We start from the raw sequence: 18,347 nt of genomic DNA on the forward strand, positions 1-18,347 counted from the left end.
TTGCAATTCTGTTTGGAGTCAGGGATGTGTGGGTTGCCTTAACTCCAGTGGGATTTGCATGTTTTCACAGCATTCCTCGTTATTTAAGTATGGGAGGTGAATAGGATGGAGGCATTTGCTTCAGGAAGTATAACCGAAATCTGGCTCGATATATTGTCGAAGGCTTTCACGGCCGGAGAACGATGGTTGTTGTGGATTTTCCGGGCTGTATTGCCATGGTCTTGGCATTGTAAGTTCCTGATGTTTCGCTAGCAGCTGTGACTGGCATCTTCAGAGGTGTAGCACCGAAAGACAGGGATCTCTCAGTGTCAAACTGTGGAGGAAATGTTTGCAAGTAATTTATATCTACTATTTCACACTTCTGAAGATGCCAGTCACAGCTGCTGGCGAAACGTCAGGAACTACAATGCCAAGACCACGGCAATACAGCCCGGAAAATCCACAACAACCATTGAAATCTGGCTCCTTGGGATGTAGGGTTACCAACACTGCATTGGCAAACACCAGGAGATACAGGGATGGTGCCTGGAGGACAGAGTTTGGGAAGATGTGATGTCACTTCTGGGAGACGCTCTAAGCTGCTCCCCTCATCTCTGTGTTCTTGACCATAGATGTAATGTTTTGCATGTAATTAAGTTAGAGTATTTTATTTCTGCTCATTAATAAGGTTTTTAGACTTCCGGTTTGGGATCCATGGAGGTCTGAAGCAGCTCCAGTTGCGGAGCTGACCGGACTGCCATTTTAAGCGGCCGGCGGGGTGAAAATAGCCCGCGGCCGACTGCTCTCAGGCGGAGAGCAGGAAAAGAACGCTCAAGACCCTAGGGTGAGTTAGATCTCGGACGAGGGGGGGCTCTGCGCAATGGGTCCCCTCCCGATCCTTGAGGTCCCACCCTGCGACAGGTCGGTTACAATCTCTGCGGCAGTTCTGGGGCCAATTCGGCTGGCATAAGACCTACATACCCAAGCTTCGATTGGGGGAAGAAGTGGAGAGGAGAAGCTAAAATCGAAACAGCGATTACAACCCGAGAAAAGTGAATGAGAAGGTAAAGATCACTATCTTCCGATACGGGACAGATTGATAAAAGCAGAGAGGAATAAAAGTAGATTTTTAAACTGCAACAGGCTAATGAAAAGGAGGGGAAGATTCGGCAAGAGTTGTATTTGAAAAGAGACTAAGTTTAAAGAAGTTATTAAAGAAACTGGACTATTGTTTTGAATACCTGCGGTTATGGAGCTGTGAGAAAAAGACACCATCGCGAGATCTGCTGTGGGAAGTCGGACGACAGGAAGTGCGTAATAACAATAGAGTGGCTGGAGAGAAGCGGCCCTTGCTGGAGGGCAGGAAGAAGGGAATCGCCATCTTTGAAAGGGGAAGGGTCGCGGCTTCAGCGGAAAAGGAAGTAGGCCATTTTGGATTACAAAATCATAGAGAGACCATAGAGAAAAGACGCCCGACATTTTGGACTCTTTAAAAATTAATTTATGCAAGAAGACCGGGACATTTGAAACAAAAAAGGCATTAAATTTTACGCCACGGAGTTAAGGAAGAGAGCGGACTCGTGGGAGCGAGCTAAAGCAAGCCCCACGATGTCGAAAAAAGAGTGGCAATCGGCAATAGAAAACCTGGATAAAAAACTTTTAGAGGTGATTAAAGAACTTAAAGACACGAAATTGGAGCTGATCAAAGAGGTTAAACAGACAGTAAAATTGGAGCTGTCAGAAGTGAAGAAAGGTATGGAAACAATACAAAATGAATTACAAGGAACGCAGCAGAGAGTTAAAGCAGTAGAAGGAGCGATGGAGAATCTAGCAGACACGCAACAAACAGAGATGAGACTGATGAGGGGAAGAATGGCGGTTGCGGAAAGTAGACACATGGAGAAGCAGCTGAGATTTCGCGGCCTGCCGGAGGTGGAAGGAAAGACAGCGCAAGAACAGATGACTGAGGTGTTAGCTGAATACCTGGGGAAGGAGGAGGAGGAAGTTGTGGCTATCCTTGATGTGGCATATCGCGTAAACTCGAGAATTGCAACCCAGAGGAAATTACCAAGAGATGTGATTGTGCAATTTACGACACGAAACATGAAAGAGAAGATTGTGACTAAACAGTTTCAAGACCCATTGGAGATTGATGGCAAGACAATTATCATAATGAAGGAATTACCCAGATCAGTGTTACTAGATCGGAAAAAATATAAAGTGCTAATCCAGATGTTGAAGGACATGAAAATCAGGTACAGATGGGAGCTTCCAGAAGGTTTGTCCTTTGAATTTGGAGGGGCCAAAAAGCGCATTAGATCTGAGCGAGAGATGGAGCGATTTATAAGGGACAATGAAAAAGACTTACCAACAAGACTATGAGTATGGAGTGTAAAGTTTTATCTTGGAATGTAAATGGACTAAATTCACCGAATAAGAGAAAAAATATTTTCCACTATTTGGCTATTAAAACAAAAATGTGACATTGTTTGTTTGCAAGAGACCCATATTTGAAAGCAGGATGTAAAATATTTAAAATTGGGAAAATTGGGCAAGGAATTTGTAGCGGCCTCAAATAAGAAAAAAAGAGGAGTGGTGTTGTATATAAAAGAGGAGCTACAGCCAAAATTCGTAATGAAAGATGTGGAAGTCAGATTTATAGCAGTGGAATGTACTTGGAATTTAAAGAGAGTGTTGGTAGTCGGAGTCTATGCACCTAACGGTGCAAAAGAAAGCTTCTTTGAGGATTTGAGGAAGCAACTAGACGATCTTTCATATGACCAGATAATTCTTGCTGGAGACTTCAATGGAGTGACAAATTTGGAACTAGATAAAAAGACAATAACGGCACAAAAGAAAAGAGGACTATTACCAAAGCTCTTTTTTGAGTTGATACAACAGGAGACTCTAGAAGATGTATGGAGAAGAGAATATCCCAAAAGCAGACAGTTTACTTTTTATTCTGCAAGGCACTCTACATTATCAAGAATTGATATGATCTGGGCCTCAAAAGACTTAGCATTATGGACTAAGGAGGTAGAAATAATGCCGATGGTAGGCTCAGATCACAATCCAATGATGTGGAAATTAGGGAAAAGGAGAAAAAGGAAAGCATGGAGAATAAATGAGGACTTGCTAAAGGAAGGAGAGAATATGGAGATGCTGAGAAGAGAGACAAAGTTCTTCATACAATACAACGTGAATAAAGAAGTACCAACTGATAAAGTTTGGGATGCTTATAAGGCGGTTATAAGGGGCATACTAATGGACTTAAATGGTAGAGCAAGAAAAAAGAAAGAGGAGAAAAGACAAGAGATTGAGGAGAAAATAAAAGCCAAAGAAATACAGTTAAAAAAGAGACCAGGGAAAAAGAAATTATATCAGGAAATTAAAATACTTCAACAACAGTTAACAGCAATGAGTAACAAAGAATTGGAGTGGAACCTTAAAAGACTGAATCAGAAAGCGTTTGAAGGCGCAAATAAACCTGGGAAGTACCTGGCATGGCAATTGAAGAAGAGAAGGGAAAAGAAAATAATAAATAAAATTTGTGAAGATAATAAAACGTATTTGGAACAGACTACCATTAGTAGAGCCTTTTATAAATTCTACGCTAAGCTGTACAATAAGAAAGAGGTAAATAAAGAATCAATAGCGTCATATTTGGAGAAAACGAAACTTCCAGTAATCTCGGAAGTTTGGAGAAATAAATTGAACAGTGAAGTAACGGAGGAGGAAATAAGTAAGGCAATACAATCTGCAAATCTAGGAAAGGCGCCAGGGCCAGATGGACTTACGGCTAAATTTTATAAGACAATGGCCAATGAACTGGCACCATTCCTAAAAGAGGTGATTAATGGAGTTCTAAGGGATCAAAGGATTCCAGATACCTGGAATGAAGCGAATATATCATTGATCCCAAAAGAGGGCCAAGACTTGACTAATGTGAAAAACTACAGACCTATATCATTACTTAACAACGACTATAAAATCTTTGCGAAGATACTGGCGGAGAGACTGAAGGGGTGGCTCTCGGAAGTTATAGAGGAGGAACAAGCAGGCTTTTTGCCAGACAGACAAATCAGAGACAATTTAAGGACAGTGATTAATGCTATTGAATATTATGACAAGCGTTGTGACAAAGAGGTTGGTTTCTTCTTTGTTGATGCTGAAAAGGCGTTTGACAATTTAAACTGGGACTTTATGTTTGCCACTATGGAAAAGCTACAATTGGGAGAAAGATTCATCAGAGCAATTAAGGAAATTTACAGAGACCAGACTGCAGCAATTGTGGTGAACGATGAAGTGACTAAGAAATTGACTATAAGTAAAGGAACAAGACAAGGTTGCCCGCTGTCTCCACTGTTGTTCATTTTAGTATTGGAGATCCTGATGATACAAATACGACAAAACGAAGAAATTCGAGGAATAAAAATAAAGGACTATTCATACAAGGTCAGAGCATTTGCGGATGATATAATGTTAATTGTAGAGGACCCATTGGAGAACATGCCAAAAGTGATAGATAAGATTAAGGAGTTTGGAGACTTGGCAGGTTTTTATATTAATAAAAAGAAGTCAAAGATATTATGCAAAAATATGACTAAGCAGAGACAACAATTGTTAACGGAAATAACGGACTGTGAAGTAACAAGTAAGGTGAAATATTTGGGAATTGAACTGACTGCAAAGAATATAGACTTATTTAAAAACAACTATGAAAAACTATGGACTCAGATAGAGAGAGACTTGATTAAATGGAATAGGCTGAATCTGTCATGGTTGGGTAGGATTGCAGCAGTTAAGATGAATGTGTTACCAAGAGTAATGTTTTTGCTACAGACAATACCAATCATCAGAGACTCTAAGCAATTCGAAAAATGGCAGAGGAAAATATCAGATTTTGTATGGGCAGGCAAGAAGCCTCGAGTGAAAATGAAAGTTCTACAAGACGCAAAAGAAAGAGGCGGAATGCAACTGCCCAATCTGAGACTTTACCATGACGCAATCTACCTAGTGTGGTTGAAAGAGTGGATGACGTTAAAGAACAAGAAATTACTAGCCCTAGAGGGATACAAAAAAATATTCGGATGGCACGCATACCTATGGCATGATAAAGTAAAGGTGAACTCGATGTTCCTGCATCATTATATACGGAGAAGTTTATATACAATCTGGAAGAAGTACAGAATTTATCTACAAGAAGGAACCCCTTTGTGGGTAGTTCCATATGAGGTGATAGATCCGAGAGCTGTTGATAATGAGCAACAATGTTTAACTTACAAAGAAATAACTAGAACTGAAGCATCTAAACTTAGAATAAAGACGCAGGAGGAACTATCACCTTATTATGACTGGTTCCAGTACAGACAGATTAGAGATTTATATAATTCGGACTCTGTAAAGGGAGGTATACGAACAGAGAATTCGGAACTAGAGCAGACCCTTCTTAAAGAGGACAAGAAAAGAATATCTAAGGTATACCAAGTACTGTTGAAATGGTATACTGAGGATGAGATAGTTAAAACACAAATGGTGAAATGGGCTATAAATTTCAATAAAGAAATAACAATGGAGGCATGGGAATACTTGTGGAAGACTACAATGAAGACAACGACATGTACTAGTATTAAAGAGAACATTTACAAAATGATCTATTGTTGGTACATGACACCAAAGAAGATTGCGCTAGGGAATTTGAACACTTCTAATAAATGCTGGAAATGCAGGAAGCATGAGGGCTCCCTCTATCATATGTGGTGGTCGTGTGAGGTAGCTAGGCAGTACTGGGGGGAAATAATAAGAGAAATGAGTGAAATTTTGCAATTTCAAGTAAATAAGAACCCAGAACTCCTGCTACTAAACTTGGGAATGGAGGGAATTCCAGCCCATCATAGGACGTTGATATTTTACATGACGGCAGCAGCTAGAATTTTGTATGCGCAAAAATGGAAAGTACAAGAAGTGCCAACTATTGAAGATTGGATCTACAAATTGCTGTATATGGCAGAAATGGACAAGATGGCAAGAAAACTGAGAAATCTGGACTCAGGGCAGTTTAACACAGACTGGGAGAAGCTGAAACAATATTTGGAGAAGAAATGGAAGGTGGGAGGAGAACTGTGGCAGTTTAAGAACTATTGAAGTACAATAAAATGTAGAGGGGGGTGACTTTACCAGGGGGGAGAAGAGGTAAACGTGAATCTCTAAGCAGTTAGGTTAATAGATTGATATATATAGAATAACAAATAGAATATTGATAGAAAATAACTAACCATAAGGGTTAACTATAAGGACTGATTAACTAATAATATTTTCTTTCTGGTAAGATTTGTATAATTTCAGAGAACTGATTTTGTTGATGAAATCTGCTGAATCTTTGATGTAAGACGAGGTTTTCCCGATGTGGTCCTGCAGGAGATCTGCCAGATGTCTAGCTAGTTCATATGTCGGTGAACCAATGGCACTCACAATGGGTCGGAGTGGGACTGAATCTTTATGTATTTTGGGGAGTCCATATAGTCTAGGTGGCTGTGCTTCAGTCTTGCATAGTTTTCTGTGCGTGTCGGGATGTAGTGAGGAATTCTTGATCAGCGCATTTGTTAGCCTGGTGATTTTGCAAGTGGGATCTCGTTTTAGTTTTTTGTAGGTGGAGGGGTCCAGGAGTTCCTTGATCTTCTTTTTGTATTCCTCCGTTTTCATGATCACTGTAGCATTGCCTTTATCAGCTGGTAGAATGATGATGTCTGGATCTGCATTGAGGGTCTTAATGGCATTTCTCTCCTTGCGTGTTATATTGCTGGTGGGAAGCTTTGCCTTTCGTAGAATCCTGGCTGTCTCTCCTCTTATTTCCTCAGCTTCCTCTTCAGGTAGATGACGGATGGCAGCTTCTACATTTGCAATGATGTCTTCCACAGGAATTCTGGTGGGGGTGACTGCAAAGTTTCCTCCCTTTGCCAAGATGGAGGTTTCTTCTGGTGAGAGTTGACGGTCTGTCAGATTGATGACAATGCGTGCATTGTCGAGCATTGGGCTTGTCTTTCTTTTTTCCTGTAGTTTGTTAAACTTCTGCTTCTGTCTGGATGTGTGGTTGGTAAACACTTGTTCCATCTTCCTGTAGGTGAGATTATCGACCTTGTCCCAATCCTGACTTCTCATTTTATGGCTGGTGTTGATATGCAAGCAAAATAGCTCCTTGTCTGTGGCAGCAAGTTCTCTGCGGGTAGTGTGGATTCTCTCACGTAAGAGGGCCTGTTCTTACCTCGTCTTACATCAAAGATTCAGCAGATTTCATCAACAAAATCAGTTCTCTGAAACTCAATCCACAAGACATACTTGTCAGTTTTGATGTTGTATCCCTGTTTACCAAGGTTCCAGTAAAAGACACTATTGCACTGATTAATCAGATTTTCCCAGAGGATGTAACAGCCTTATTCCATCATTGTCTGACAACCAGTTACTTCCAATGGGACAACGAATTCTATGAACAGATGGATGGGGTGGCCATGGGGAGCCCACTCAGCCCAGTTATAGCAAACTTCTACATGGAACATTTTGAAAAAACAGCTCTAGAATCAGCACCCCACAAACCCAGTGTATGGTTCCTGTTTGTGGATGATACATTCATCATTTGGAGCCATGGGGAGGAAGAATTGAGGGAGTTTTTGAATCATCTCAACAACATCCACCTGAACATACAATTCACAATGGAGAAAGAAAGTGAGGGAAAACTCTCATTCCTGGATACCTTGGTCATCCGCAAAGCAAACTTTCAGTTAGGTCACAAGGTCTACAGGAAACCAACTCACACTGATCGGTACTTACACAAAAACTCCAATCACCACCCCCGACAGAAAAGAGGCATAATGAAAACATTAGTGGATCGTGCAAGACGGATATGTGAGCCGCGCTTTCTCAATGAGGAAATTAATCATCTAAACCATGCACTTCAGGCAAATGGCTACTCCAGAAATGAAATCCGAAGAGCAATCAAACCCAGGATGAATCAAACAACCAAGGAAAAACAGTCACCTACAGGAAAAGTGTTTTTGCCATATATCAAAGGAATTACTGATCAGATGGGAAAGCTTATGGAAAAGCATAACCTTCAAGCAGTATTCAGACCCACCCGAAAAATACAACAGATGCTACGATCAGCAAAAGACAGCAGAGATCCCCTCACCTCTGCAGGAGTATACCGTATACCCTGCAGCTGTGGACAAGTTTACATCGGGACCACAAAGCGTAGCATCCAGACAAGAATAAAAGAACATGAAAGACACTGCAGACTTGGACAGCCTGAAAAATCAGCTGTGGCTGAACATAGCCTAACTCAAACAGGGCACAGTATCTTATTCCAGGACACCAAAATACTGGACAACACTTCCAACTACTTTGTCAGACTGCACAGGGAAGCCATTGAAATTCACAAGCATAAGCAAAACTTCAACAGGAAAGAAGAAACCTTAAGAATGAACAGAGCATGGGCTCCGGTTCTGAAAAACACCAGGCCAACAAAACACTCCACACCCGACAATAGCCCTGCAGAGAAGATTAGCACATCAAGCACCAATCCATATGCAAAAGAACCTCCTCAGGAGACAGTGAAGCCTCCCGCCATTAGCATTCCACACCCTGGGAAACTCTTACAGAATGACTCAGCTCAACCCCACCCCTCCTGAGTAGATACAAATGACCTACATCTTTTCCACACTGTGACACTGAGAGATCTCTGTCTTTTGGTGCTACACCTCTGAAGATGCCAGCCACAGCTGCTGGCGAAACGTCAGGAACTACAATGCCAAGACCACGGCAATACAGCCCGGAAAACCCCCAACAACCATCGTTCTCTGGCCGTGAAAGCCTTCGACAATACATTGAATATGTTTATTTGAAGATATATATGAGTCAAATTGATTGATTATATGATGATAGTTATATAGATTTACTATTGAAGGGGAATAGAAATATTAATGTAATTAAATATAACTAAAATAGAAAGAAGAAGATAGAATGAGTAACATATAGAGTATAAGTCAAATTGTTTGATTTATATGAATGTATGATTTATATGGTTTATGATCTATAGAACTATTTGAAATTGGAATTATGAAAAATGGGATAAATTGTCTATCCAATATGGAAATAAGGACTCATAGTTTGGGTACAGAGTATTAAAAATAGTTAAAGAAGTATTGCTTAGAATAAAGGGAGAATATACATTTGTTAGATAGAGGAATTTAAAAGGAGTAAGGGAAAAGGGACAAAGGGTTGGAAAACTGTTGGAAGTCAACAAAAAGGGGGGGAAAGGGAGGGGGTTAGAAATTGGAAAATGGGAGAATTGATTGTAATGTGAAAATAATTGATCCTAACCCAATAAAAATTTTTCAAAAAAAAAAAGTACTATAATGAGGCAATTGTTTCTGAATGGGTATTCTCTTATGCATAAAGGTGATGCTTTCTGGGATCTTTTGAAGATGGAGGAGAGCCTGGATTTGTTTTTGCTTTGGGAAAGATAAGATTTGTTAAAGAAGCTAATAGGCTAATAGAGGCTAATAGGCCCCAGATAACCCATCAGCAGGGACCATGAAAATAAAAGCGTGTGTGATCAGAGCCCTCCTGAGGTATAAGTTTAAGATAAAGTAAGGAGGAGCTGGATTAAAGGTCCAAAGGCAAATGTTTAAAAAGATTTAAAGCGAACAAGTAAATTACTGCAATAGAAAACGGAGGAAATTCCTAGAGGATCACTACGTGGGGACCACTTTTTAATTTGCTTCTCAGTTCCTTAGAGGTGGGAGATAGGTGCTAGAAGCAAATAAATCATCACCCCGAGTAAATATGAGGCCTGTTTGGAAGATACGTGACACAAAACACATATGATATCATCTTTACTTTGGAAAACTGGTTGTGGAAGGCAGGGGTCCTCAGTTGTTCTATATTGAAAACAGAGTGGGTGTCACCACAAAATGGCTGCCACAAGGATGGTTTTAAAAATGGTTGCCGTGGTGTACTGGGACCAATCACAGAAGGTTGCAAGGTTGTAAGCTGAAAATTCTACAATGAGGCAATTATTTCTAAATGGATATTCTCTTTATACATTAAGGTGATGCTTTCTGGGATCTTCTGAAGCACCTCCTGTTCCAATAAGATGGAGGAGAGCCTGGATTTGTCTTTGCTTGGGGAAAGATAAGATTTGTTAAAGAAGCTAATAGGCCCCATCAGCAGGGACTATGGTGCAGCAAGTGCTATGCTGGGAATCACTGTAATAAGGGCCGATTCCAGACGACTAACCTGAAGGCGCTGCATGCCGCCATGTTCTGGATCGTGACAGGGAAAACGCGAAATATCGCGTTTTCTTGCGCGAGTTTGGCGCGACGTTGCGCCAAACTCGCGCAAGAAAACGCGATATTTTGTGTTTTCCCCATCGCAATCCGGAACATGGCGGCATGCAGCGCCTTCTGGTTAGTCGTCTGGAATCGGCCAAGGTCTCACCACTTTAGTGCAGTTAGTACACATTTTGCAGTAAGTTACACTGAAAGAAATTATTAATCGTTCAAATTGTAATAATTTCCATCCAACCATCTTGATAAAAACAACCTAAATGTCTAAATTTGTTTTCATTTTGTTCTAGTTCTTCTTCTCTTAGTTTAGGATGGTGATTGAGCCTTGTCATAATGCCTCATGGATGAATCTTGTCAATAATAGTTTATTTTTTCCCATATGATTGATGACTACATTGCTCCTTCTTCTAAACTGGAGCCAGGAAGCATTAAAAATCTTCCTTTTTGCCTAGTACTTACAGACTTTAGTTCTACTACACCAGGGCATGGGTGGAACATGTAGTTGTACGGTTGCCAGATCCAGGTTGGGAAATTCCTGGAGATTTGGGGGCTGGAGCATAGAGAGGGAGGGACCTCAACAGGTATAATGCCATAAAGGCCACCCTCAAAAGCTGCCCTTTACTCCAGGGGAACTGATCTCTGTAGCCTGGAGATCAGTTGTAATTCAGTGAGATCTCCAGCGACCACCAGGAAGTTGGCAACTCTGGCCTGGAAACAGGAACCAATGCTTTCCTCTGTTAGTGCCCACATTTTAGTCTTCTGGTACAACCAAAATACAGATGCAGAAATTAATCCAGGGGAGGTTAGGGGAGTTTGTCCACACATGCACACATCAATCTCATTTCAACTACTAGGATTAGAAAAGGAATAACTGTTCAAAAGATTTGAATGTTTAAGTATGACATACTATCTGAAACATGAGAGGGGGAAAAAAACAAGCCCCGTGGGGGACGACCTAGTGTATATTTTTTGATGCATAACATCTGCTATACAGGCGCAATAACTGAGCTGTTAAGGTAGGAATATGATTTCTTTAGGTAGAATCATGAAATTCTAATGTAGTTTTTGTCGTGCTGAGTAAAACAAGGCATTAGGCCAACTTGAATTTTGCCTCCTTGGACAATAGCAGTCATTTTCTAAAATGAGGTGGATTTCAAATAAGGTAATGTTTAACACAGGGAGGGAAGGCAGACTGCTACAGCCCAATATTGTCAGATCTCAGACGCTAAGCACAGCCAGATGTTGGACCTCCACAGAAAACTCTGTGAGGAAGGCAATGGCAAAGCACCTTTGCTTCCTAGTTGACTTGAAAGCCCCTTGCTGAGGTCACCATAACTTGGTGAAATTTGACAGCTCATATTCACGTAATGATTAACTTGCTTTAAATGTATGCTGGTCGTAAAGTAAACTTCATTTTTTTTTTATAAATTTTTTTTATTTTTCATAACTACAAAACACTACACAGCACTACACAAGACTATCACAAGGAAAGGGGAGAGGGAAGGGACAAAGGGGGGTGGAAAAAGAGAAAAAAGAAAAAGGGGGGGAATGAACTACAAACACTAAACACTACACTTCAATGTTTCCCTTCATACTGTCATAATACAAAAATAGCTCCATAGGATAATGATGGAGTGGTTAATCATACAGAGAATAAACATTTCAAATTCTGATTAAACTTTCCTCCCCCTTCTAGGTCCCGGACGCAGTTCTCTCTGTGCAACCGCTGTTGCGGTGCTCTCCTCCTCCTCCCCCCCCCTCCGGCTCCTCCTTTTCTTCGTTCTCGGTGCAGCAGAGTTCTGGGTTTTTATTCTCAAAATCCTTTAGTTGATCTTCTGATAATATCTTATAGGCCTGATCTTTATATCTGAACCATATTCCTTCCGGGAATAACCATTTGTACTTTATTCCATGGTCCCTCAGAAGAGCTGCAAACTTTTTATATTTAAAACGCCGTTTCCGGACTAGAAATGGAACGTCCTTCAAAATCTTGACTTTCAAACCCATAAAGTCCAAATCCGCATTGTATGAGTTATATAGGATGGTGTCCCGAATCTTTTTAGATGAAAAGTCAATAATGATCTCACGAGGCAACTGTCGCTTTGTTGCATATTTTGAAGAAGCCCGACGGACCTCCAAAATGGCGCTTTTAACCTCTTCTTTAGTCGTCCTCGCGGGTATCGCCAATAGTTCCGAGACCACCTCCCACAGATCCTCTTTTTCCTCCTCTTTCACGTTTTGGAGACGCAAAATTGTCTGCGTTCGTTCCATCTGTAGCCCGATCAGCTGGTTCTCAACCAGCTTCAGCTCTTTTTTTGTAGCCTTCACAAGTGACGCACTTTCCAGAGCAGACTTCTCTGCCCCCCCCCGCTGCTGCCTTAATGGTTTTCACTTTGCTTTCAATTAAGCCCACCCTTTGATCAGTTTCGTTCAGCTTGTCAACAAAGGGTTTTATGGCTTCCACCACCGCCCTGCGCACCAACTCTTCGAGCGACTCCCCCTTCAAGGTAGCCGAGATTGACTTACCGAGAGCGGGACTTTGCTTCTTTGCTGCCATTTGGGGGGGGGGCGCCAACAAAATTCTGGAACTCAACGAAGGGGAAGAACGAGTCTTCTTCAGATCAACCTCTCCTTTACAAACGCTTGTAGAACAGAAGGGATTCGCTTGTTTACGGGCTTCCGCCTGTTTCTTTTATTTGCCGTTTCTCGTTGCCCGGCAGCACTCGAGGCGCCGCGCACGTCTGCCGGCCTCCATAGGGACAAACGGGCAATTCCCCCCCGCATTGATTTTGGGGAGTTCTTCCCGCCGCGTCCCGGACCCTGGCTCCCTCCCTGGGAGTCCTGGGGGCTAATCCTTGCGGATCAGCCGCCCGGTCAGGGTGCCCGGTCGTTTCCTCCCGGACCAGCCGAGAGGAGCGTCCGGCATGGCTGAGAAAACGAAACCGAATCAAGTAAACTTCATTTTTAATATGTGTTGCTTTGCAGTGTATAACAATCTTAAGAATGCTTTTCTGCTAGGAAATCACACAGAATAGACCTGAATAGGATTCTGAGTAGATCTGCTTAGGATTGCTCGCCTTGGTCACTGTAAAATGTCTTTTCCTCTTTTTATTCGAATCCGGGTTTATAGTTTTAGTCAGAAAGGGAGACTGGCAGCCAGCAACCTGTCCAGTCTCTCACTTTTACTAGTAAAAAATGGGGGGGGGCACCTTCCCTCTATTTCCCTTCCCATAGAGGAAAACCCAGCATCTAGCCCTTCCTTTCTGGGTGCTTTTTCACACAGTGCAAGGACAGGCTGCTTTGGTATCATAAAGATGCAATTTTTATTTTATTTTGCTACACTGTGCTGGTTGGCAATAGAACGCTTTCTTGCTTGTGTACCTTGCTGGCGTGTTGTGCCAGCACCACTTTGCCAGTAAGTTTCCCGCCATTGTGTGCACCCAACACCACTCACCTTTCGGGGGGACTATTGTATGAGCTTTCATGTGCTTGAGGAGAAACTCATTGGTTAGAAAGGTTTTGGATGATGCAGTTTTTGGTTAAGCACGAGTAGAGCCTCATTTCCCTGACTTTACCACCCCAAAAGAACAGTGGGTGCGCACTGTGCAGTGCAACACTCGCCTTGATGTGGGCCTTCCCCAAACATTCCTTGGGGTCCATAGACACAAAACCCCACTCTCGAACTCCATAAGTCAATGGTTTAATGAGAACAGTGTTCGCTGCAATTTTGGTGCCATTGCATGCAAAAAAAACAGCTGCTCCAGAACCTCATTTCCCCATCCCCTTGAAAAGAAGAGTGTGCCTTTGACCATGCATGGCCAATGCATGGACAACAGGCTGAAACTCATGAAAACAAAAAAACCAAATGGATCAGTTCTGAGCTGGCACTGGTCGACCCTGAACAAACCATTAATGGAACGGAAGGATTCTGAAACCCCTCCGAACTGAAAATGAAACAGAAACTTCCTTGATGCATGTTCCTAATACTCATCCTGATAGTTATTGATGGTTCTGCCAAAGGATCATGCGTATCCTTTCTATATTCAAATGTTTCAGGATAGGAACTTGATGAATAAGTTTTCATTTAACACATATGGAACTTGAATCTAACAGAAGCTTCTGTTGTTTGGAGTGTGTCCAGGTCCCCCTGTCCTTCCAGTGGGAGGTAGGGGATCCAGCACTTACCTGCTCTGCAGCAGCCCAATCTGGGCTGATTCGGGCCTGAATTGGCCTGGAATGGGCCGCTGTGGAGTGCACAGGAGCACGCCTGCGCTCTGCAGCGGCCTAATCTGGCCTGATTCAGGCCCAATCCAGGCTGCATTCTGTGCCGCCCAGGACGGTGCCCCTGGGAGGCCTATGCCTCTCCCACTGGCTAGGTAAGAGGGGGTGGGGTGGAAGGTGGGAGCGGGGGATCTCCCACCCCCAGCGGGGGACTGGCAACCCTAGGTGTGTATCACAAAAGATTGCATGAAGAGAAGTGCTTAAGAGAAGAAAGGCAATAGGTCCCTCCACACAGCTGCCTATCAACAGGCACAACTTCTTAAGAGTTTGTGAACACAGTTCAACTTTGTTACAGACATAATTTCAGAACACAGCTGCAACAAACTCCTGATCAGTATGTGCGGAAATCTACTCATTTCCAATGTCTTTCCATTTTGACTGTCATTACTCTATGCAATTTCCATTTTGATTGTCCTTACTCTATGCAATCACGCACTGCAACAAAGATGCTGCTGCCATTAATAGTTGCTCAGAAATTATGATCAGAAGAAATGCCTCCAGTGCTGTAGGCCTCATCAATTCATTCTTTCTGCAGATTTTGCATGGAATGACTCAAGAAGGGATGGCATTGGTAATGGGAAGAAATTGGTTCTTACACAGCATTGTAATTTGCTGGAAAGGGGAAAATGGGATAGATGGTCAGATTTCACAGGCACACTCAGTTTGAGCGGAGTTTAGGCAGCACAGGGAAACACACTGTACTGATGTATGCCCACATACTGAGTGTATGACAGTGAAGGAAAGTAGATTCATCAAGCACATTCTATTGTAAACAGATAATCTTGTGACAGCATGTACAAGTTACCATTTGCCAGGATGTTAATGTATGGAAACAGTGACAAATAAAGAAACTCAGTATGTCCATCAATGCGTGGCTGGAATCAAGTCACTTGGAATACAAATGATTCAATGTTTGCTTATTGGAAAATGTTAATGCCATATTGCGTTAAGATTTTTCACTTTAGATTTCATTCACACTTCAGACAAATTTCATCGCTAATTATCTATTAGAACCTAAGAAGAGCTTTTATCGATTCAGACCTGAGGTCCATTTAATCCGGCATCTATCCTCTCCAAGTGGCCGACCAGATTCTCCCATCAAGAGAGGCTGTATTATTCAAAAGAGTGAAGGTGAAACATTCAACTTCTTGCAGTTTTGACTTCAGCTTTTTTTTCACAATAGGCACTACTACTTTCTCACAAGATGCTATCCTAACTCTTCTTCCTCTGCTCCTCTTCTCTTCAGTCCTCTGCATTGTCCTATATATTCTTCAGGCGGGTCCTCCTCTGACCTCTAAGAAGGCTTAGGGGGCTGCAGTGGGAAGGGAAGGGAAGATTGAATACCCTGCTCACGAACTCTCCTAGCAGACGTTGTGGGATATGAGTAAATATGTGCGGTGATCTAGATAGCAACAAACACACACCCTGCAGATTGCTTCTTTGAATGTACATTTGGTATATGAAGAACTCGGCAGCTCTCAGAAACAGATGCCCAGCTATAATTCAGGTACATACTATCACAATTGGATTTCAAGTTGACTTGAAGCTATTGTTATGAATAATAATAACAACAACATTCGATTTATATATCACCCTTCAGGACAACTTAATGCTCACTCAGAACGGTTTATAAAGTATGTTATTGTTATCCCCACAACAAACACCCTGTGAGGTGGGTGAGGCTGAGAGAGCTCTGGAAGAGCTGTGACTGACCCAAGGTCACCCAGCTGGCTCCAAGTGGAGGAGTGAGGAAACAAACCCAATTTTCCAGATTAGAGTCCTGCCACTCTTAACCACTACACCGAACTGGCTCTCAGACTTCAAGTTACTAACTTGTATCCAACAAACGACAAGGTACTCTGAGTTCTCAGAATGGGAGCTTTCCCCTCTCCATTCATGCTGCAGCTCATTCAACCCCCTAAATTTCTGCTCAGGGTGGTGTGGGAGGCTCAGGAAATCTTCAATCCTGGAGGCAAAGTGGAAATTTGTAGTGGGAAGAAGGAATTGGTGAAAATCATGCCCTTCTGTGCTAATGAAACACACTGCTGTCAGCAGAGATCAGTTGCAGGATAGGACACACACACACACCCTACACACACACACAGTCTTTTCATGAGATGCTGCTTCTGAATCTTTTTGAACAAATGGCCACAACTCTTATTGATGTGTGTCAACCTCTTTTTCATCTGTTCAGGAAGCTGCAACGCTATTTTTTCCAAGGGTTGTTTTCAGTATGAAACTATAGCGTCTAACTCTGTACATGAGTTCTGTGTTTGCCAGTAGTTGTTTGGCAACTCTGTGCTGCCCAATAATGGCAGTGTCATTAATAAGCTTACAACCCATTCTGCTAATTACGGGCTTGCAAGGGCCAGCTCTTTGACTTACTGCACTTGTCAAGATCAGTTACATCCTCTCAATCTGCATTTCTCAGCATAACTGCTGCTCTTCTTGCATCAGTCATCTTCTGCTCATTTAGGGAAGCTGAAATCAAAGGGAAGGCATGTGGTTTACAGTAATGAAGCAACATTCTTCATTCTACAACAAGTATCCAACATGGCTTGTGCAGTCTATAGCTTTAACTTGGCACTAAGCAAGGCATGCACATAAAGTGTGATTTCTTGTATGTGTTATACGAGAAACTGCTGTAATGTAGTTCAGAAAGATTCTCCAGGTTCCCCAATGATCTGTTGCCAGTCTGTTGTGAAGGAAACCAATGTATTTATTTTACATATTATACAACTTGGGCCCAGATGCTGTAACTGCAAGCACTCCAGCAGCCATCTTACAAACCCTATGCTTTCTTCTTCCCCCCAGATAGGGTTATCAGCCAAACCTAGGCAGACGGGAGATAGAGGGACTTGCCCAAATGGTATCTGTTGATGCCGCGAATACTCTTTAGCATTCACTTAAAAGTCTATGGTAAAAACCAGAGTTTCAGATGAATCCTAGAGCTTCCCATGATGCAGTGACTTTGATTCCAGTTATGCAGGTGGAAGTGATGTCGCAGCATTGATGAATGCTATTTTTCTCACTAATTTTTCTCCTGCCACCCTATGGATTGGAGGCAGGTGACAGAGCTGATGGGCAACCAAAGTGGGCGACCTGGCCGTCCTACTCCCAGACACCATCAGGAGGTAGATGGCCCCTCCTCCAAATATTACCTCTGTATGACCTTTATATAATTGTGTTGTATACTATTGACCACTCACCCCACCAATAAATTATCAGTACGAACAAATCAAATGCCCTGGTCTTCCTTATACTGGAAACTTATGTCACTAATGCTGTTATTGACCATTATTCAATCGTATTAAGAAAACAGGACACTTAAATTTTCTGTTTAAAAAACCTGCAATGTTTTTCACTGAGAATAGAAGGTATCCAGCTGCTGTACTGAAAAGTAGTTTGGTGCAGTGGTTAAGAGCGTGGGTCTCTCACCTGGAGAACTGGGTTTGATTCCCTACTCCTCCACTTGTAGCCAGCTGGGTGACCTTGGGCTAATCACAGCTCTCTGGAGCTCTCTCAGGCCTACCCACCTCACAGGGTGATTGTTGTGGGAATAATAATAACCTACTTTGTAAACTGTTCTGAGTGGGCATTAAGTTGTCCTGAAGGGTGATATATACATCGAATGTTGTTGTTGTTGTTATTTATACCAGACTGCCTTGTGCAAGTGGGTTCTTTTAAATCGACAGATTAAATTGCGGCTACCATTCAAGATCAGGGATAAAATGGTGGTTACTGAAT

Source organism: Eublepharis macularius, chromosome 2, assembly GCF_028583425.1.
Source record: "Eublepharis macularius isolate TG4126 chromosome 2, MPM_Emac_v1.0, whole genome shotgun sequence".
NCBI lineage: Eukaryota > Metazoa > Chordata > Lepidosauria > Squamata > Eublepharidae > Eublepharis > Eublepharis macularius.